The sequence below is a fragment of the Mustela erminea genome, chromosome 7, assembly GCF_009829155.1.
Source record: "Mustela erminea isolate mMusErm1 chromosome 7, mMusErm1.Pri, whole genome shotgun sequence".
NCBI lineage: Eukaryota > Metazoa > Chordata > Mammalia > Carnivora > Mustelidae > Mustela > Mustela erminea.
In genome coordinates this window covers 89,316,056-89,337,633 of record NC_045620.1, presented here as the reverse complement: position 1 = coordinate 89,337,633, position 21,578 = coordinate 89,316,056, and the positions used below count along the sequence as shown (strand labels likewise).

General features: G+C 41.6%; 1 protein-coding gene across 2 annotated transcripts in view; it reads left to right on the top strand.

Moving 5' to 3' along the window:
• Positions 1-15,221: 15,221 nt before the first annotated feature.
• Positions 15,222-21,578, top strand: part of PAIP2B (poly(A) binding protein interacting protein 2B) — a 30,671-nt gene continuing 24,314 nt past the window's right edge. The window contains exon 1 of one of the 2 annotated variants that reach the window (XM_032352407.1): positions 15,222-15,432. The gene's annotated coding sequence lies outside the window, so the exon portion shown is untranslated. The remainder of the gene's footprint in view (positions 15,433-21,578) is intronic. The other variant, XM_032352408.1, reaches the window with a different exon arrangement.

Here is a 21,578-nt window from a genome sequence, read left to right as displayed (position 1 = left end):
AAATGAAAAGATATCCACAATATTTTTCCACATGAAAAAGAGGATTAGAGAACATCATGTGTACAATGGTCCTGCCTGTGTGTATTGTTAAATAAAAAGAGAGGTATGTGGAAGGAAATTTAATAGTAGTTATCTCTGGATAATATTATTTGTGGAAACATTTGCCGCCTTCTTCATATTTTTTGAATCATTGGATGTTTATTAATACAATATACCATTTTGTCTATAAAATAGTTTTTAGCTTTTAAAAATTGAAATACTAAAACAGTGTTTCATTAATTAAATTAAAAATGATTAAACATATCCCATCCCTATTGACCCAGGGTTTTCATATACCTCTAGCATTGAGGCATTTCCTTCCCTTTTCTCACTGTGTATCTCAAGCCCATGCTGACCTCCACCCCCACCCATAGGTTTGGGTCCCTGCATTATATCTTCTTTCTTTTGGTAGAACTGTATAATCTCCTGTCTCATTACTAGAGCCATTCTAGAACCTTGGTTGACTGGACTCCTAGCATACCACCTAACTTTTACATCAGTAAGAATAACTATGTGAAAGAAACAGACTATATCCTAAAACATAAAGCATAGCACAGAAGGGAATCTCACCCTCTTAGATGTTAAAATGTATAACAAAGTAACTATAATCAAAATAATGTAGTATCCTTCCATAAATTGGACTATGGTAAATGGTATCAAGTATGTCAAAATTTAGTACATGATGAAAAGAGACTCCACTGAAATAAGTGAGTGAGGATTACTTAATAAATGTTATTGTAGTAAGTGGTTTATAGTCCAAAGTAACCTCCAGATGCATGAACAAGCAAAATATTAAAATGTAGTAAAATATATTTAAAAAGTAATAAAATAAAACAGAAGTTAGTATCAGATCCTGGAAAGAAAATGCTTTTAAGCATTAATGCAGTATTATAAATCTAGTCAGCAAATCAACTCTATGAAAATTTGGATTTTGTACTCAATCCAAAATGGTATCACTAAATTGCTACACTTGAAATATGTATGTAACAAATATGACTAACAAGGAGTTAATATATACCCAATTCATGTAACTGATATGAAAACCTATTACCTCTGTATGTAAATCTTTGAAAACTACACAGTGAAAAAGATGGAGGACAGAATTGAACGATGTTAAGATAGAGAAGGCCTTTCCAAGGAGTATGTGAAATTCAGAATACCTGAAGGGAAACATTGACTAGATTTGACTACATAACATTTTTGAAATTTCAAATAGCAAAATGAATAAAGTTAGAGCACAAATGTGAAGAAAATATTTGCAACAAACATTGAAGGATTAATATTCATGACATATTAATGGCTCCTATGAATCAGGAAGATATCATAGGGAGAAAATGAGCAAAGTTATGAAGACACTTCTTAGAAAAAAATTCAAATGGCTATCTATATACATGGGCTTGAACTTCACAGATTCATTTATACCTGGATTTTTTTCAATAAATACAGTACAGTATTATAAATATATTTTCTCTTATGATTTTTAATATTTTATTTTCTCTAGCTTTATTGTAAAAATACAGTATATAATACTCATAATATACAAAATATGTGTCAGTTGATGGTTTATGTTACTGGTAAGGCTTCCAAACAACAATAGGCTGTTAGTTAAGTTTTGAGGGAGTTAAAAGCTATATATGGATTTTTTTACTGCATGGGGATATGGGTGCTGCTAACCCCAGCATTAAAAGGTCAACTGTATATCTGAGTGTGTATATACATGTAATTTTATAACCTCACTAATAATTAAGGATAAGCAATTTAAATAAATAGTACTGTTTGACTATCAAGTGGGAAATATTTTATTTTATTTTTTTAAAAGATTTTATTTATTTATCAGAAAGAGAGAGGGGGAGAGAGCGAGCACAGGCAGACAGAATGACAGGCAGAGGCAGAAGCAGGCTCCCTGCTGAGCAAGGACCCCGTGTGGGACTCGATCCCAGGACGCTGGGATCATGACCTGAGCCGAAGGCAGCTGCTTAACCAACTGAGCCACCCAGGCGTCCCAAGTGAGAAATATTTTAAAAGATTAAAAATGTGCAGGGCACCTGGATGGCTCAGTGGGTTAAGCCTCTGCCTTCCGCTTGGGTCATGGTCCCGGGGTCCTGGGATCGAGCCCCGCATCAGGCTCTCTGCTCGGCGGGAAGCCAGCTTCCTCCTCTCTCTCTCTGCCTGCGTCTCTGCCTGCTTGTGGTCTCTGCCTGTCAGATAAATAAATAAAATCTTAAAAAAAATAAAAAATGTGCAATGTTATCGTATAAGAGTAAAGCCCAAACTGTGGTAGCTAGTCTCTCCAAAGAGGGCCTCCAACAACAATAAAATTTTTCCTTTCCCTCTATGTGTATGCCCCTCCTTAGATCAAGAGATGAAATTAATTTCCTCTCTTACTGATTCCAGCCTGGCCTTGTGACTGATTTTCAATAGACTGAAATGGATACGTTTTTTCTGGGACTTCTGAATCCAGGCCTGAGAGAACTGGTTACTCGCTTCTTTTTTCTTGGAATACTTTCTTAGAACCCAGTTGTTATGGTGGAAGTTGGGTTGGGTTTCTTGGGAAGAGACCCAAGCCAAATGGAGAAGTCATATGGATTGAGCCACAACACTCTGGTTGACAGCCCCAACTGAGCCTGCATCCCCTACCACAGACAGAAGTGAATCTTCCAACCGCAAATAATTTTTAAAAAAATATTTTTTTTGTTTATTTGACAGATTGAGAGAGAGAGAGATGGCAATTTGGCAGAGAGGCAGGAGGAGAGAGAGAAGGAAGCAGGTGCCCTGCTGAGCAGAGAACCCTACTCGGGGCTCGATTCTAGGACCCTGAGATCATGACCTGAGCCGAAGGCAGAGGCTTTAACCCACTGAGCCACCCAGGCACCCCCCACAAATGATTTTGATCACTAATGAACAGGACCCAATTAACATTTTACAATCTAATCAATCAGATCAGAAATTTCTCTTTCCTAGGGTAGATATAGAGGAGTTGGAAGAGCTAGAAAAATTATTAGTAACCCCCAGTGCAACCAGTAGTTGGTGTGGCGCACTTATTTTGCTCATATGCTTGCTGATAAGTCCCTGAGTAGAGCCCATCAAATCTCATCCCTGATGGGCACAGTCTACAGCTAGGCTTTGAGACAAGCACTGGACACTACAACTCCCATCTAGACTTGGAGCCTGCAGTGTGTTTCATCCTTGGCTCCTTGTTCTTTACTCTGAGGTGACCTGGCCATGTATCATGCCTTGACCCACCTATAAAATAAACCACAGCTTCCCCCAAGTTATGATAAGGAGTACAACCGGCTTGGAGCCCACTTACCTCATCTATGAGTAGGAGAGGAGAACTAGTAAAGGACAAATTAAAGCAGTTACCTTACTTTCTACTAGTTAGAGGCCATCAGCATTTGGAAAGGGAAGTCAAGATGCAGTCATCCACCAAAGGATAAATAATGGTCCCTCAGTAGGTTCCACTGCCCACATAAGCTCTTGAACTCTCCCTGCTTCGAGATTAGGTAAGAATGGTTGAGGAAACTGTGGATATCTGTTGTCTGCCCAATATCCCTTTTTCCATGGAGAACATTCCCTTCCCTGTCCTTAGCAGTTCTGGTAGTAGTATCAATCACAGTGCTGTACGCCCATCATGGGGCAGGGGTGGGAAAGTGCCTAGGGCTAGACAGTTGTGATGCTTCCTCCTAATGTCCATGGTAGTGAAATGAAGGGTCATGTGACATGATTATAGACAATCACCGTCACTACATGAGATGGATGGAGAGCAAGACTCTATCTTTTTCTGGAACTGAAAGTTGTCAGAATCATAGTCAAAAGCTGCGTGTGTTCTTTTTTCCTACCATAAAAGAGAGGTAAGAGAGGGTTTAAGAAATAGAGCTTAATGACATTGTTTGAACACCTAGATCAAGCCATGCTTGAAGATAATACTAATCCTAGAGCTTTTCAATTAATTGAACCAACAAATTCCCTTTCTGCTTAAGGGAATCTGGAGTTGGGTTTCTGTCAGCTGTACTTAAAGAGTCTTGACTAGCAAAGGGCACTACCCTTGATCCTTCCCTGACACCTCTATCTTGAATTATGTGAAGGGGAGAACACTAATTATTCACCCTTATCTAGCCAGAATATATTCATTCTTCAGAGCTCTTGATCATCAGTTCTAGGAGGGGGTAAAAGAGGGCAGGGAAATTCCTTCATTTTTCATATGTAACATCTGAGAGAGAGAAAGATGAAGGGTCTTGTAATAACTCTGTAGCTGTTCAATTAAAAATGTCTACTGAAGGGGTGCCTGGGTGGCTCAGTGGGTCAAAGCCTCTACCTTCAGCTCAGGTCATGATCCCAGGGTCCTAGGATCGAGCCCTGCATCGGGCTCTCTGCTCAGCAGAGAGCCTGCTTTTCCTGCTTCTCTCTCTGTCTGCCTCTCTGCCTACTTGTGATCTCTGTCTGTCAAATAAATAAATAAAATCTTTTAAAAAAATGTCTACTGAGTAGTATATATATACTGAATATACAGTATACTGAGTAGTAGTATATAATTAGCACTGTGCTTACCACTGTGTGGAAGTACAGGACCATCACGATCATCAAGTAAGGAATCTCGGGGAGACAAGATTTATATACATGCAACACCTAAATAGCTATCACAGACTCAGTACATCTTATAGGCTAAAATAAAATGCATGAATAGCATGTATCATCAAAATTTGAGAAATTTCAGAGTTTCCTGGTCAGATAACAGAAAACCCCAAAGAAGAACTTGGAAAGTATTAGTATGCTGAAACAATTAGCAAATTTGGCTCCTTAGGGCAAAGGACAGGTGGAAACTCTTTCTTTATTCCATTCCTATTTGTACGTCCTCTCTATGCTCCATAAAGTCCGAAACTTGTTGGTGCTCTTATTTGCATTTTATTTTTTTCTCCACTCCCCATGTGTCCCTCAAAGACAAGAACCATGTCACATTCATCAGTAAGTCCCTGGCATGAAGCTCAGCAGCTGGTATAACATAGATGGTCAGTAGGTGGGTGCTGGATGGAGGGATGAGTGAACGAGGCAGCGTCATCTAGACCCAAGCCATCTAGACCCACAGACCATTCCTGTTCTTCCTTACTACACTTCCTAACTTTCCTCTCTGCCATACAGATGCAATTAAAACATATGTCATTTGCCAGGATACAAGATGCGAATAAGCAAGTGCTGGGGAAGTAACAAATTAGAGTCAGTGTCCTACCTATTTCCCTAGGCCTTGAAGTCTGCGCTCTGCCAAGGGCTCCCTGCCCAGGGACAGAAGCTGGTCTCTCACTCTTGCCAGCTTGCTGTGCTGACAGCTCTAATTGCTAAATGAACAGTCTGTGTTTCTAGTGAGAGAGAGGTTCTCAAAAGAGTGTTTGCTCCTGCCACCCTGGGAAGGGAACATAATACTGTGCAATCAGAAACTACCACCTCAGCAGGAGCTGCATTTTCCATTACAGGAGGGGTAAATTTGGAACCTGGAGGCATTCTTGGAATTTTTGTTCCTATAGTATAGAGATCCTTCTTGTCACTGGGAATGTGGATAAGCTTTGCTTTCAGAATGCAAGCTATTATATAAAAATAATGGTTTGCAAAACAAATTGTGTCACAAGTAGTAGAGTTTTGTGGGTTCTGCAAACATATTCACAATATGAATCTTTAAAGGCCATCCATAAATAAATATTTTTGGGATATGTGCATGGGGGGGTAGAGAAATCAAGAATTCTAAATTGTGACCCTTAAGGAAGTGGCAGTATTATTGAGTAATAGATTAGGGAGTCACAACGACATAATTAAAAATGCTAGGCAAGGGATGCCTGGGTGGCTCAGTTGGTTAAGCGGCTGCCTTTGGCTCAGGTCATGATCCCAGCGTCCTGGGATCAAGTCCCACATCGGGCTTCTTGCTCGGCAGGGAGCCTGCTTCTCCCTCTTCCTCTGCTGCCACTCTGCCTGCCTGTGCGCTCGCTCTCTCTCTCTCTCTCTCTCTGGCAAATAAATAAATAAAATCTTTTAAAAAAATGCTTGGCAAAAAATAATAAGAAGCACAGATACAAACACTCAGAAGAAGAAAGAAGTCATCACTCCCAATATCCTTAAGATAAATCAATTTGCAAACAAATATTGAGATTATTAAAATCAGGAAACATCTATGAAGCTGTTGGAGAACTTAAGAAAATATTTTATCAGTCAGATCTGATTCAGATTTAATCTGCAGAGTCTATGTTAAAGACGTTTGGCCAAAAGTTTCTGGTCAGTCCTCAACAGCCAAACTGGAAGGAGCTTAGATGCCCTTCAACGGATGAATGGATAAAGAAGATGTGGTTCATATATACAATGGAATATTTACTCAGTCATCAGAAATGATGAATACCCACCATTTGTCTCGACATGGATGGAACTGGAGGGGATTATCCTAAGTGAAATGAGTCAAACAGAGAAGGACAATTATCATATGGTTTCACTCATATGTGGAACATATGGAATATCAGGGAGGACGATAGGGGAAGGGAAGGAAAAGTGAAGAGGGAGAAATCAGAGAAGACGACGAACCATGAGAGACTATGGACTTTCGGAAATAAACAGAAACAGGGGGTGGGTGGGACGAGGTAGCCAGGTGAGGGGTATTGAGGAGGACACGTATTGTGAGGAGCACTGGGTATTACATGCAAACAAATCACTGAATCATTGAACGATATATCAAAAAACTAATGATGTGCTATAATAACCTGAAAGAGTTTCTGGTCAATGTTGATAATTGATCACATTTTCACCCACATAGTCTTGATTTCTCATGAGTATAATCAATAACTTATTACATAGCTGTATTTTAGTTTCTGATTTATCCACTTATAAAACCTAATGTTTTAGCTTTCTTATTTTAAGTTTTATTGAGAAAAATATTGAAATAAACAGAAAATTAGAAAGAATAGTACACCAAACAGCAATATACCCATTACTTGATTCCAAAACTAGTTAACTTTTTGTCATATTGACCTTCTCTAGGTGTATGTATGTGTGTATTGTTAAACCATTTCAAAGCTAATTTCAGGTATCATGACAGTTCATCCTTAAATATTTTATCTTGTAGCTCTAAAAAATTAAGAATTTTCTCTTTATTAACCACAATGCTACCAATTATAGCAACAAAATGAACAATAATTCTCTTATACTAATATCTAGTACACACTTATATTTTCCCAAGTATTCCAAATGTATTTTGCAGCTCTTTTACCTTGTAACTTAAAAGCTCACGGAAATCACCATTACCAATAAGTAATTACTGTTAGTATCACTTTTATCACTTATATTCTAAATTACTTAATAATCCCTTCTATCCTGTGTTAGGCCAAAAACTAACACAAAGGAAGTTTGGGTATCTCAGCCCAATTTACAAGCCCTGGTTAGACTTTTTCCCCCATCTTTCCCCTTTGGTCCTCACCTTTCTATTACCTGGATCCCAACTTTTTAGTTTTACCTGCTTTTTGCCATCCTTCCAACCTGACACCATGGACCTTTATAGTCTTGGTCTTGGCTCACGTCTGAACAGTTTTTGGACCTTCCTCTGTATCTCTTTTCCTCAGCCATTTCTACTCTACTTGACCAAACTGATGCCAACATTCACCAAGCTATGCCTTGGAGATGTTCCAGCATCCCCATCTAGGGGGATGGGACATTTTTGTATTTAGCCCATGGTGAGTGGGGTAGAGGGAGATTCTAGGCACCATGTAGATTAATCTTGCCCTGCCTTTGCTGTGGCTGACCACTCTTTCATGGCTTCATTGTTGCTCTTATCTCTCCATCTAGCATCTTCAGATTGATGCTTCATTTAACTATAGGTCTGGTGTGCTTCAGGCCTCAACTACAAGCAGAGTTTTTCTGATTCCAACTGTACTTGTGTAGAGTTTCCCTACTTGTGTAGGGAGAGAAGGTCCAGTTCAGGACACACAGGGGCCCAGGGAAGCTGATGATTTGATGCAGCATTAAATCAATGCTTAATAAATATTTGTTCAATGTTTCTTTAAAAAGAAACATTGAACAAATATTTATCTGAGAGAGAGAGAGAGAGATCACAAGTAGGGGCAGGAGTAGAGGGAGACTCCCTGCTGAGTGGGGAAGCTGATGCAGGACTCGATCCCAGGACTGAGGGATCATGACCTGAGCCGAAGGCAGATGCTTAACCCACTGAACCACCCAGACACCCTGCTCAATGTTCCTTTAGAGGAAAAGTCACATACTACGTGGAGTGGTGTGGAGAAGGACAGTAGGTAATCACATACCACTTGCATACTTGACTGAGGAAAACAAAAACTTTCAGTTAACTGGATCCACTCTTCTTTAAATAGTTGGAAGGAGGAAAGGAAGCAATGTTGCTGAGGTTGAAATGGAGGGAGGAGCAGCGACCCAGAGGACCACTTCATTCTAGCTGTTCTTGGGGGCAAAATGTCCAGAGCCAGCTGCTATTAGTCCCATGTTGCCCTCACTGTCTGAGTTCCTTGGCCTCTCCAGACTGAGGTCCAATGAGCAAAGCATCCCTTGAAGGACTCGTGCCTCCCACCCATCAGCATTGATTGGGTCCCTGGAGCCAGATGGACACCCCCTACAGAGAGCCTGAGGAGCTGCCCTGTTAGCACCTCCCTCTCCCTATTACAAGCATTCAGTTGAACAGGTGCTCAGCCTGAGTTTCTGCCAAACAGCTGCATTCCCTCTTCTAGCCTGCAGTGGAAGCTCTTCTCACTAACCACAATACCAATTTCCCCCAGTGAGACCCCAGTGACCTTGGTAAAGAACTCCTCCCAGGGTTACTGAGGCCCCAACAGAGCTCATCACCAGGGACGCCTGGGTGGCTCAGTTGGTTAAGCAACTGCCTTTGGCTCAGGTCATGATCCCAGCGTCCTGGGATCGAGTCCCACATCGGGCTCCTTGCTTGGCAGGGAGCCTGCTTCTCCCTCTGCCTCTGCCTGCCATTCTGTCTGCCTGTGCTTGCTCTTGCTTCTCTCTCTATGACAAATAAATAAAATAAAAATCTTTAAAAAAAAAAAAAAAAAGCTCATCACCATATCTGGAGACATCGAATATTAGGAATGTTCCTTTACTCCTCTCATACTCTGATAGTAACACCTTTGACCCACTCAGAAGGCAAGGTGCTTTGGTAGCTCCCTGGAAGCTGCCTTATAATCCAGAGCTGTAGGCTTTGTTTATCTAACCTTCTCTAAGCCAGTCTGGCATTTTATAGTCTCTAGACCCACAGCTTATACCAAAGTAATAGAGACAACTATATCCCAGAGGAATGTCTGGTCGGGTACCTTAACCGTGTGCCCATTTCTCACAGAAGATGACCCCAGTGTAGGTCAAATATTATCCCAGAGAATGGGAATTCCAGCCTAAAATCAGCTTGCAGGCACGGTTTCCATCTGAGGGTAGGGCACCCATCCTGTCACAGCCTCTGGGCCGCTGCCACAATTCCGCAGCTGCAGGAATGTTTTGTTCACATCAGGAAGGCTGCTTCTTTAAGTGTTCAGAGTTTTCAACCTCATCCAGTCCAGATAGCCAAAACTGCGAGCTAGACTATCTCTTTCCCTGAAGTTCAAGAAGCATGTGCTCAGGGTGATGTTCTGTCACCGTGCTCCTTGCCTAACTTTAATGAGCCCTGAATATGGTCTCCGAAGTACAGAATCAAAGTTGACACCTTGCACAGTACTGCTATATGAGACTCACCCTCATGTCAAGAAGTGCCTGGGAATCCCAAGGACTAACGTATCCTCCTAGTGCTTCCTTCTGTATTTCTGACCCAAACTCATATTGGACATTTTCCATATCGGCCCCTCTGTTCCTCCAACAGCCACTGTGTTCATCAGTGAGGACCCACTTGTTATGGTACATTTGCTTGTTACCCCTTGTCAAGGCCCACTCCTGTGCCTCCATTCCCTCTGTCACTCCTTGTTCTTGGAAGAAACTTCCATTCCTTCCCCTATTTTCTCATTCCATGTTGGCTCTACCACCTGGCTCCTACTCTTCATTGTCTGTAGGATGAAATTTCCAGTATATGATGTCTACTTTTGCCCCTGATTCTGGTCTCTGTTTGTGGCTCCAGGCCACATAAATATGGGAAGGAGGAGCTCTGCCGACATCTGAGGCCTGGAACACACCAAAGCCTAATCTGACTAATCTGGCATTAGTCCTTGTCTGGTTTAGATACCTTCTGACAGCAGAGGTTTAGACACCCAAAGTCCCAGACTTGCAGCTGGAGGACAAATACCAAAGCTGTGTCCAAGGACTGGTGCCAACACTGAGGAACTCAGCCAGTCTAGTCATCATGCAAGGAGCCAGAGGCAAGTAACAAGATCCGGAGACAGAGACAAGGTCAGGGCTCTGGGGAACATGAGAGTAGAGACCAGCAGGGAGGACACTGCAAATAGAAACTCTACCAACAGGGTTCCCATATTCACACCTTACAGCTTTCTAATTAAATTTCTGTAGTCAAAGCTATGCCTACACATGTTTTGCAAAATCAGCTAGTTTTATCAGGCTTAAAAAACAAAAAACAAAAAACAAAAAACGAGCCTTTAACAAATATCACCTCCTTGGCCCTTGCAGCAACTTTTTATTTTTCAACATTTTTACAGATTGTGTGTACATCCCTATTTCTTTTATATATATCCTCATATATTAATAATTTCACCATATGCTTATTCTTAGAATTTTTTTAGTTTCAGACTATTTAGTCTGTCACTTTTCTGCTGTGAAATATGGGGAATTAGCTCGATTATGTTACTCCGAACATACTTCCTTTCTCCCTGTCTTCCCAGTGTGTTTAGTTCCCAAATTTTGTTAAATCCATTATTTAGTGTTACCATGATTGTGACTATGTAAATATTGTCATAGAGGCAGCAGAGAACAATGCTTAAGAGTAAGAACTCAGGGGGCACCTGGGTGGCTCAATGGGTTAAAACCTCTGCCTTCAGCTCGGGTCATGGTCCCAGGGTCTTGGGATCGAGCCCCGCATCGGGCTCTCTGCTCAGCGAGGAGCCTGCTTCCTCCTCTCTCTCTGCCTGCCTCTCTGCCTACTGGTGATCTCTGTCTGTCAAATAAATAAATAAATCTTAAAAAAAAAAAAAAAAAGAGTAAGAACTCAGAAATAGATTACCTAGATTTGAATCCTGGCTTTGCTGCTAGCTGTGCGTAATAGGCTGAACAATGTCTCTTCAAAGATGCTCACACGTGGGGCGCCTGGGTGGCTCAGTGGATTAAAGCCTCTGCCTTCAGCTCAGGTCATGATCCCAGGGTCCTGGGATCGAGCCCCACATCGGGCTCTCTGCTCAGCGGCGAGCCTGCTTCTCCCCTCTCACTCTGCCTGCCTCTCTGCCTACTTGTGATCTCTATCAAATAAATAAATAAAAATTTAAAAAACAAAACAAAACAAAAAAGATGCTCACACCTTAATCTCTAGAACCTATGGATATGCTACCTTATACAGTTAAGTGGACTTTGTAGACATGATTTTGAAATGGAGAGATTATCTTGGACTACCAGGTGGGTCCAGTGTCATCACCAAAGTTCTCATAAGAGAAAGGCAAGAGAATCAGTCAAAGAGAGACAGTGAGAGACAATGGAAGGATGGAAGCAGAAGTCAGAGGGAGAGAAGATGCTCTGTTGCTTGCCTTGAAGATGGAGGAGGGCCACAAGCCAAAGAATGTGAGTGTCCTCTAGAAAGGCAAGGAAGTGGTTTCTCCCTGAGAACCTCCAGATGAATGCAGGCCTGCAGACAGACACCTTGATTTTAGTTCACTGAAACTCATTTTGGTACTTTTGGCTTCCAGGACTGTAAGATAATAAGTTGGTGGTGTTTTAGGCAATTAGGTTTGTGGTATTTGTTGAAGTAACAAGAAGAAACAAATACACTATTTGACCTCTTTGCCGAAGATTTCTTATTTACAAAATGAGTTGTGAAAATTAAATGAGTTAGTAGATGTAAAACATTTAGATCAATGCCTAGCATATAGTGCTATATGTATATTTGCTCTCATTCTTTGTAGCTAATTCACCAAGAGTATAGTATGATTATGTGCCTTTTCTTTTGTCCTTTCCTGGTGCTCATAATTCCATCTGAGTCTTCTGTGATTTACCACTAACTCTTCCAGCTGTGAAATCACCTGTCCATATGGCTATAAATGTAAGTGACATATTCACTCCCATTTTTTCTGGGAGCCATCCCTTCTAGAGACTGGAGTTCTCCTCTTCACTCCAAGCAGGTTGCTCTCTAAGCCCCTTCATTGTCATTCTAGGGATTCCCTTCGTTCTTCTCTTCTGTTAGACCTGCTTTCCTTAATTCTATGTCTTCCTCGTTCATTCTTTTTTTACTCCCAGCTTAACTGGGATAGAATTGTGTCCTCTTCTTTTTTTCTTTCTTTTTTTAAAGATTTTATTTATTTGTTTGATAGAGAAAGAGAGAGAGATCACAAGTAGGAAGAGGCAAGCAGAGAGAGAGGGAAAACAGGCTCACTGCTGAGCAGAGAGCCCGATGCAGGGCTCGATCCCAGGACCCTGAGATCATGACCTGAGTTGAAGGCAGAGACTTAACCTACTGAGCCACCCAGACGCCCCCTGTGTTCTCTTCTCTCTTGATTTACTTTCTAACTGTGGTGGTGCCCATCCTCCAATAGTCCCTGATAAGGGATACCTGAGAGATAAATTTGTTGAGAACTTGATTGTGTGAAATGTTTTTATTCTACCCTCACACTTAATGGATGGTATGGCTGGGGACAGCTTCTAGTGCCATACACCTGTGTCACCCCAAATTTGTTGAAACTTAATCCCCAATGTGATGGTAATTTGAGGTGGGGCCTTTAGAAGGTCGTGAGGGTGAAGACATCATGAATAAGATTAGTGCCATTATGAAAGAGGCCCTAGAGAGTTCCCTCATCCCTTCTGCCATGTGAGGCTGTGGCAGACAGACTGCCATCTGTCAGTCAGGAAGATGGCTTTCACCAGATACTGAGTCTGCTAGCACCTTGATATTGGACTTCCCAGCCATCAGAGCTGCAGACAACAGATTTCTGTTGTTTTAAAACCATCCAGTCTATTTTGTTATAGTATCCCAAATAGACTAAGACATCTAGATTAGAGATAGTTTCTCTCCAAATTTTGAAGGTAGTGCTCATTGAGAGATAGTTTCTCTCCAAATTTTGAAGGTAGTGCTCATTGCTTCTGTCTTCCTGTGTTACCTATAGAAAATCTGGTTTTCTTAATTCCTAATTTCATGTATGTGACCTATTTCTCTCCAGAAACTTTTAGGATCATCTCCTTATCCTTACTACTTTGACTTGAATTTGACTTGTAATAGAGAATCTGTCTCCATTTTTTACATTTGACTGCTGATGATTTTTGATCCCCAGGCCTCCCTCTTCTCCTCTTGCCCCACTTGCAGGCAAAGCAGTAAGCCCAGTGTTTTCTCCTTTGGGAAGCTCAGGTCATGTGAGCCACCACCAGTCTGTACCTGAAAACCCTTATCACAGCACTACTCACTAACCACAATTAAAGCCAAAGTCAGTTCCCCCTCCTGACTCTCTCAAGACATATTCTGCCCTGCGTGGGAGCCTGAGGCATGAAAGACCTCATTATATGCATAATAAATCTCTTAATGCACTCTTAGTACATGTGTGGTATCATCAGTATTGACATCCAAATCCGTTCATCATCTGCAGAGGGACCACAGTGTAGCTCCACCACTAATGATTCGGGTAAATTACATAATTGTTTTTACTTCAGTTTATCTGTTTGAAAATGGGGATAATAACAGTACTCATGTTGTTTTGAAGATTAAATGGATTAATCCATGTTAAGGACTTAAAGCAGTGCCTGGTACATAGTAAAAATTTAACAAGTATTTCTACCGGTGTGAACCTTTTTAATTTAAAGTTTGGGGCACTTGTTGAGTTCTTTCAATTAAAGGACTCAGGTTAATTCAGTCATGACACATATTTTTGGTATCATTTAATCATATCCCTGCCTCTGTTCTCTACTTCTGAAAACTTTCTCACACTTTGTCTCCTATTTTCTGTCAAATTTGCTTTTTGTTTCGCCTTATGGGATATTTCCTCAACTTTATCTTCCAGCTTCATTTTCGGTGGGCTTTATGTCCATTCTCCTTTAAAAAAAAAAAAAAAACTATTTTTAAGTCATCTACACCCAACATGGGGCTCAAACTTATAACCCCAAGATCAAGAGTCACATGCTCTACTGACTAAACCAGCCAGGTGCCCCTCCATTCTCCTCTTTTTAATTAATAGTAGATCCCTGATTTTTAACTAGCCTTGTATTAGCTTATTTATATTAAATATATATTTAACATTGTTATTTAATCTGAGACTTTATTTCACTCTCCTTTTCATTTTTATCATTTACCCACTCATTGTGTAATCACTTACAAAGCCTCTACTTTGTGTTATGTGTGCAGTTAGCATGAGAGGTGGGGAGAGACAAAGATGTATAAAGATCCATAAAGAAATCCCTACTTCTGAGGGATACGATTCAAAGTCCTTAGCAAACAAAAATGGGATACCCTTAATTTAGGGGGAAATTTAAGAGCCCTCAAGAAGTCAGGTTTGTTTGTAGACGTGTGAGAGAGTCCTCTGCTTCTTTCCAGCCCTTCCAAGTACCCCAACTCCCCAACTTCCTGATTGTGAAGCACTGCGAGTCCTATCCAGCTTAGCTCAAAGCTCCTCCCTTGCTAATGGACAGTTAGGGAAATCCCACTGAGACCCGCCCCCATGCTCCTCCTTCCTAGATTGAATGGCGCAACCCGGTGGGAGGGGCCGCTGGCCCAGCCAATAGAAGGAAGCGCCAGCAAGAGCCTGTGTAAACAAACCCAGAGGTGCGGCGCCTAGGGCTCCTCCCCACGTGGGGGCTGGACGCATCTTTGGCTCCATGCCTATCCAGGACGAGCGTAACATCCTTTCAGCCAATCAGAGCCGATGTCTCCCGAAAGGGGGCGCTCCACTCTGAGAGAAAGAACGAAGGGAGCGAAAAGACAGATGTTTATGCCAATCGGAAGCTGGAACTTCTGAGGGAGTGGGCGGGAACTGATTCATATTTAGACCAATAAGCAACACACATGCCCTTCTAGGTGACTGAGCGGCATCATCTTCGGTCCAATAGGCGAATGGGGCGGTGCCCAGCAACCAATGGCTTGGGTTCGGAGGCGGAGTAAGGAGCCAGTGTGCTGTAAGAGGTAACCTGGCGAGTGGCAGCGGCTCTTCTCCCGTGCTGTGGCTCACGCTTTGGTACTGGAGGCCGAGACTGTCCTGGCGACCGCGACCTCTGCGGCGACGGCTGAGGCTCTCGGAGAAGCAGAGGAGTACAACCTGGAGGAAAGGCTTCTGGTCAGGCCAGGTGGGCTCGGGGACCCTGGCTGCTGGGGAGGAGACCCGCGGGAAGCGCCGCTCTCCAGGCTCTGGGGGCGCCCTGCGCCTCCCTTTCCGCAGCCGTCGGGGCTGTGAGGGGCGACACGCGCCTGTCCGAGCTCCCGTGGTGAGGGTAAGCCGGCGGGTCCCACGTCGTGGCCCTTGGCGAGAAGGGGCGTCCGCTGGGGTTACCCTCTGCCTCCCGCTGGTGTTAGGGGGTCTTAGTCCCTTTCTCCCCGCACAGGCGCGCAATTCTTCCCCCGCCCCTCAACTTCCCAGAGCCCCCTCAGCCTCCTTCAGACTGAAACCTCTGGCTTGCGAGTCCCCTCACTACCCCAGCGCAACACGGCGAGGCAAACTGACCGGTGTTGCATCCCCGGGTCCCCTCCCCGGGCGAGTAGGGGGAGGAGTTGCGCGTTTTCACCCCTCCCCCATTCGCGGGCCGGGGTGCGTTATCTGCGTTTCTTCTACTCCCTCCACCTCCCACTTTACTCCAGCTTTCGTTCTTGATACCTAATTTGAATTAGTCCTGGTCACTTCTCTGCTGCCTTCCATTCTGCCAGGGAGCCCCTTACCCCTCCCACCCCTTAAATTTCATCCACATCTCTCATGGAAACTAACATTTTCCACTTGGTCCTTCCAAGCAGCTGGAAGGTGAACGCAAGAGACGCAGAATGCACAGTACAGGGAGCTTTGCAAGGTTGGAAAGTTTAATCGGTTTTGTTAATGGTAAACTATTTTTGCCTTCCTTAAAGTGGCATTTGATCGTAATATTCTCTCTGAAATCTTTGTCCCAGTACAGTTGTTTTGGTGACAGTTCCTGAAAGTGCAGGTGGGAAGGGTTCACTGGCCACCGGAAATTTAAAGTGTATTATTTTAAGTAGGCAGTTTTCATTATACTTTTTTTTCTTCTTTTTTTTGCTTAACATCATGTTTTAAATAGCCTAACTTTAGTGGCGCAGAGTTTGCAGTGTAAGGGCCTGTCATATATTTATCATAAAATATACAACATAGTTTAGCTGTGTAGCACAATGTGATTTGCCCACACCAAGACTATGGATAATGTAGCATCGAAACTGTTTAAAAACAATATTCTCTTTTCCTCATTCACAGAGGATTTGTATTCACATTTATAGTATATCAGTTTGTGTTTTAATGGTGTTGCTTCTAGATAATAGTGCAAACTATGTTATGCCGAAATAAAATTATGCCAAGAAATTTATGGGGAAGAGTCACATTAGAGTTTTGAAAATATTTATTTAGATACTGGACCGTAGAGGTTTTTTTTTAAGAAAATGGAAGTATTGGATTAAGAGTGATGGGCCCCTTAGGCTGCGTGTGTTTGAGAAAGAGTGTGCAAGAGAAAATACTCGTGTACAAAACTTTGTAGGTTCTCAAAGTACTTAGTTTTGTGACTTCATATAAATTGGAATTGTTTTTCTCAGTTTACAGAGGCGAAATGTAAGCAGTGAGTTTAATATGTACACTGTGTTTGGGCCCGAATTTTGCAAGTTTTTGTGAAAAATTCTCATTGTTTTCTTTAGTTGTTATATTTATGTGTATATATATATACACACACACACACACACACACACATACACACACACACACACACACGTTGTATTTTACTATGGTAAGAGACTGTACCTTGTATATAGAGAAATAAGTCTAGTAGAGTGAAGTAATAGGAATTTTGACTCTGAGAAGCCAGCACACTGCATTGTCTATAGACCATATGTTTGAACCCTGTTAATAAATCATGTGAAAAGAGGAAGATCTTAAAGCCATTCTAACAAATGCCTAGGTACTAAGAAAAACAAAAGTATTAATTACAGAATTATTAATGGTCATCAAAGAAAAGTCCTGGAAAAACTGCAAATCTCTGAGTTGGTTGCTATTTTGAGTTGGTATAGGCTGTGGTTGAAAACCAAAGTTATTTTTTTTACAGTCTTTTCAGGTGTATTTGAGCTTAGTAATTACTTGTTTGCAGATTTAAAAGATTATAACTATGATTTTTTCCTAGAGATCTTGTCTTTAAGGAGCCCACAGTTTAATGGGAGAGAGACCTGTAAACCAAGAATTAAATGCAGAGGGAGAAGTTCTGCAGTGCAGAATAGTATGGAAGGCACAGAGAAGCACTGTGACCCCCTGTTCTGGCCTCATCTCCTGCTCCAGACTTTCTGCAGGGCCATTTCCTAAACCTACCTGTTTGTTACACACTTGGGTTTCTCTCTGTTTGTGCTGTTCTCTCTCCTTAAAAGCCTTATCCATACCTGTATGCCTGGTGAGGTTCTATTTCAGAATCTCTTGAACCCTAACACTGACCTGAACTCAATCCAAATAATTGTGTTCTATATCTTTCTGTTATTTCATTGCAAATGATTATTTTTGGTTCTCATTACTTACAGCAATTTTCTATAAAATCACCAAGATTAGTAAATACCGAACCACTGCTTCTAGGGAAAATATGTCCATATATACATCTTACATAGATTGTAATCTTATATAAATACAGTTCATCCTGGTAAATTCTATTTTCTTTATTTTACAAAAGAGAAAAGAGGTTCCAAAGTGTTAAGCGACTTCCCTGAGGCTGCCCTCTAACAAGTGCCAGAGTTAGGCTTCAAACCCTGTCTGATTGATTGGCCCCTGAGCCAGAGTTCTTTGCACTGCCCTGCACTGCCCCCTACCATCTGTGTCCTCTAGTTATCCCTGTATGAGGCTGGAAACACAAATGCAGAGCCCTGCCTTGTTCTACTTAGCTTGGAATGTGTTGCAGAAGTGACTCAATTTTTGCACTTTGGGCATGTCTGTGGATGACTGAGAAAGCACGGAGAGTGTTGATTTTGTGGTTACAAAGACATTTTAGCAAGGAGGAGAACTTGCAAATACAGGATCCATAAAAAAGTGAGGATCAACTATACTTGTAAATGACCTCTGGAGTTTATTTCATGATAACCCTTCTTGGAGTCCACAGTAGAATGTTCCTATATCTTCTTCGAGAATTTGTTCACTTACTCAAATATTTATTAAGCATTTACTGTAAGCTAGGCTTTGTTTTAGACTCTGGTGAACAGATAGATTAAGCTCTTACCCTTACTGATACTATATTTGAGTAAGAGACAGACAGCTAACAGCTCAGGGGAGAGGTCCAGGTTGGAATGATAAACTAACTTGACCAAAATAAAATCTGATGTGCCCCCCTCATTTCACATTTCCTAGCATATTGACTTCCAGAACATTTCTGTTTTTACTCTGTGCATAAACTCTTCCTTTTAAGCCTCTCTCCATTAACCTTTGGCAACTTTTTAAGTGTCCTCAGTTGCTTTTGAGGCCATTTACCTAGCAGATTTTCAAGAAAAATCAGATTTGGTCTTTGATTTCTGGCTTTGCCACTTACCAACTGAGGGACTGTGGTCAAGTTGTAGGACTTTTAAGCCTGTTTCCTAATTTCAAACATAGTGATATGGTATGTTAAGCCTTTATCAATTGAAAGGAAGAGGCATGCATGTATTGCCTCTGATGATGAGGGTTTAATGTAAATTTAAATAGGAAATCATCTCAGCAGCCATATTGTCCCTTGGCCCTACTGCTTTCAAAACCTTAAAAAACAGGAACTAAGCATTATTTAGAATAGGATTTGGACCTCGAACCCTGTCTTCTTTTACTTTGCTCACCTAACATTTGTATTTCCCAAGGGGAACTTCACTGGGTTGGTTTGTCACCTGAAACAGAGGACCCCTATTGGGCAGAATTTTGAGCCAAGACATGTCCTAGGTGTTCTCTCTCAAGTTCAGCCTGTAGATTATCTTTAGTTAGGGCTCTATGTGCTAGTCCATTTGCGTGTGGCCCAAGAAGCAGGGTTGGTTTCATGCATTATCTATTGTATAGATCTTAGCATATATAAGAAGAACTGCTTGGAGGCAGTTTCTTCAGAAGACAGTTGAGAGTATAGCAGTCTTTAGAGCTTTAATGTCTAATGAAGAATGTAACAAAGTAAACATATGTCAACTATTCCATAAGTCTTCCTTTTGGTATTACATTTAGTATTATTACAGTGTGGTTATTTGTTTATATGGCTATCTTCTTTCTTACTAGACTGTGACCTCCATGAATGTGGGGTCCACATCTTCATTTTCTTTTTCTTTGTTTTTTTTGAAGACTATTTGTTTGAGAAAGTAAGAGAGTGAGGGCTCAAACAAGGGAAGGAGCAGAGGGAGAGGGATAAGCCAAGTCCACACTGAGAGCATAGCCCAACATGAGACTTAATCCCAGGATCCTGAGATCATAACCCAAGCTGAAATTGAGAGTTGGATGCTTAACTGACTGAGCCACCCAGGTGCCACTCCACATCTTCATCTTTCTGTCCATGGTGCTTATGTAGTAGTAGATGCATAAATGTGTGACTTGAGAAATTTCCTTACTCTTCCTGGAAGGATGGGAAGATATGAAGGCTTTTCCAAAGACGGTATTGTTTAACCTGATTCTTAAGGATGAGTAAGAATGTTTTCCAGGTGCATAAAACTTTGAGACAGCATTCTGAGCAGGGACCAGCGGGTGCAAAGGCACAGAGATATAAACAAACAAAAATCACCTAAGGAAAAAACTGAATGGGCTCGACTAGAAGACATGTCACAACTGAGTTAACTCTGACCACTGTTGCTCAGTAATGGATGCAAGTTTTAGGGAGAGAGCATAATATTCTCACGCTGTTGGCAAGGTTTCGCTAACAGTATAGAAATACAAGAATTGAATTCTGGGGAACTGTTACACCTGAAGAAGTGACTTTGTTTACCTGCTTATCTTGAAGCTCGTATGTGCCCTACAGTGTTCAAGGTGCTGAAAATACAATCAAACTTACTCTCAAACTTACCATCTAGCAAGGAGACAGATGAACTGATTTATCATGTGTTAAGTGAAATAATAGAGATATAAATAAATGCTGCATAAACCAGGAGGAAGTAGCAATTAGTAATATAGTGAGCACTGGGGAAGATTTCTCAAATGAGATATTTGAGCAAGGCTTTGGTGGGTGATGAAGAAGGAGTTCACTAGATTGAACCTAGGAACTTTTTAAAGAATTAAGACATCTGTGTTAGGAAAGATTTAAAAACTACCCATTTTTGGATGTCTGTTGCAGGTGTTCAATTAATAGCTACTTTTATTCAAGCAGTTAGTCTAAGCATGAGATGTAAATAGTTACGCTACAGTAGAAGAATTCTGTGTCAAAATAAACTGGGTTAAACAGAGGTTTCTGTGACACAGGACTTCTCTAGAGCCTTCATTATATTAATGTCCACTGTGAACTGTGGATCTCCAAAAGGGGTGCATTGTATTTAACTATGGTCTTTCCTTTCCACCTTTCTGAAACATATCTAATCATATTTTGGAAAAGAGTTATATGAGACATAGTTTGAGGAATAATGAATTAAATATATTTTGGGGCAGCTGGGTGGCTCGGTCACTCAGGCATCCAACTTTGATTTTGGCTCAGGTCATGATCTCAGGGTTGTGAGATCGAGCCCTGAGTTGGACTGGGCTCTGTGCTGAGTGTGGAGCCTGCTTAAGATTCTCTCTCCCCGGGGTGCCTGGGTGGCTTAGTGGGTTAAAGCCTCTGCCTTCAGCTAAGGTCATGATCCCAGGGTGCTGGGATGGAGCCCTGCATTGGGCTCTCTGCTCAGCGGAGAGCCTGCTTCCCCCACCCTCTGTCTCTGCCTGCCTCTCTGCCTACTTGTGATCTCTGGCTGTCAAATAAATAAATAAACTCTTTAAAAAAAAAAGATTCTCTCTCCCCTATCCCTCTTGCCCCTTCCCCACTCCCTCTATTAAAAATAAAATTAAAATTAAAAAATAAAACCTTTCAAAAACATACTTTAACAAACCAAGATTTATCAGTGGTCTCCATGTATATTATAAAATAACCTGTATAATTTTTTTAAAGTATTTTATTTATTTATTTATTTGGCAGAGAGAGAGCACAAGCAAGGGGAGTGGGAGAGGGAGAAACAGATTCCCTGCCAAGCAGGGGGCCCATCACAGGACTCCATCCCAGAACCCTGCAATCATGACCTGAGCCAAAGGCAGACACTTAACTGATGGAGCCACCCAGGTGCCGCTACCCTGTATGATTTTATA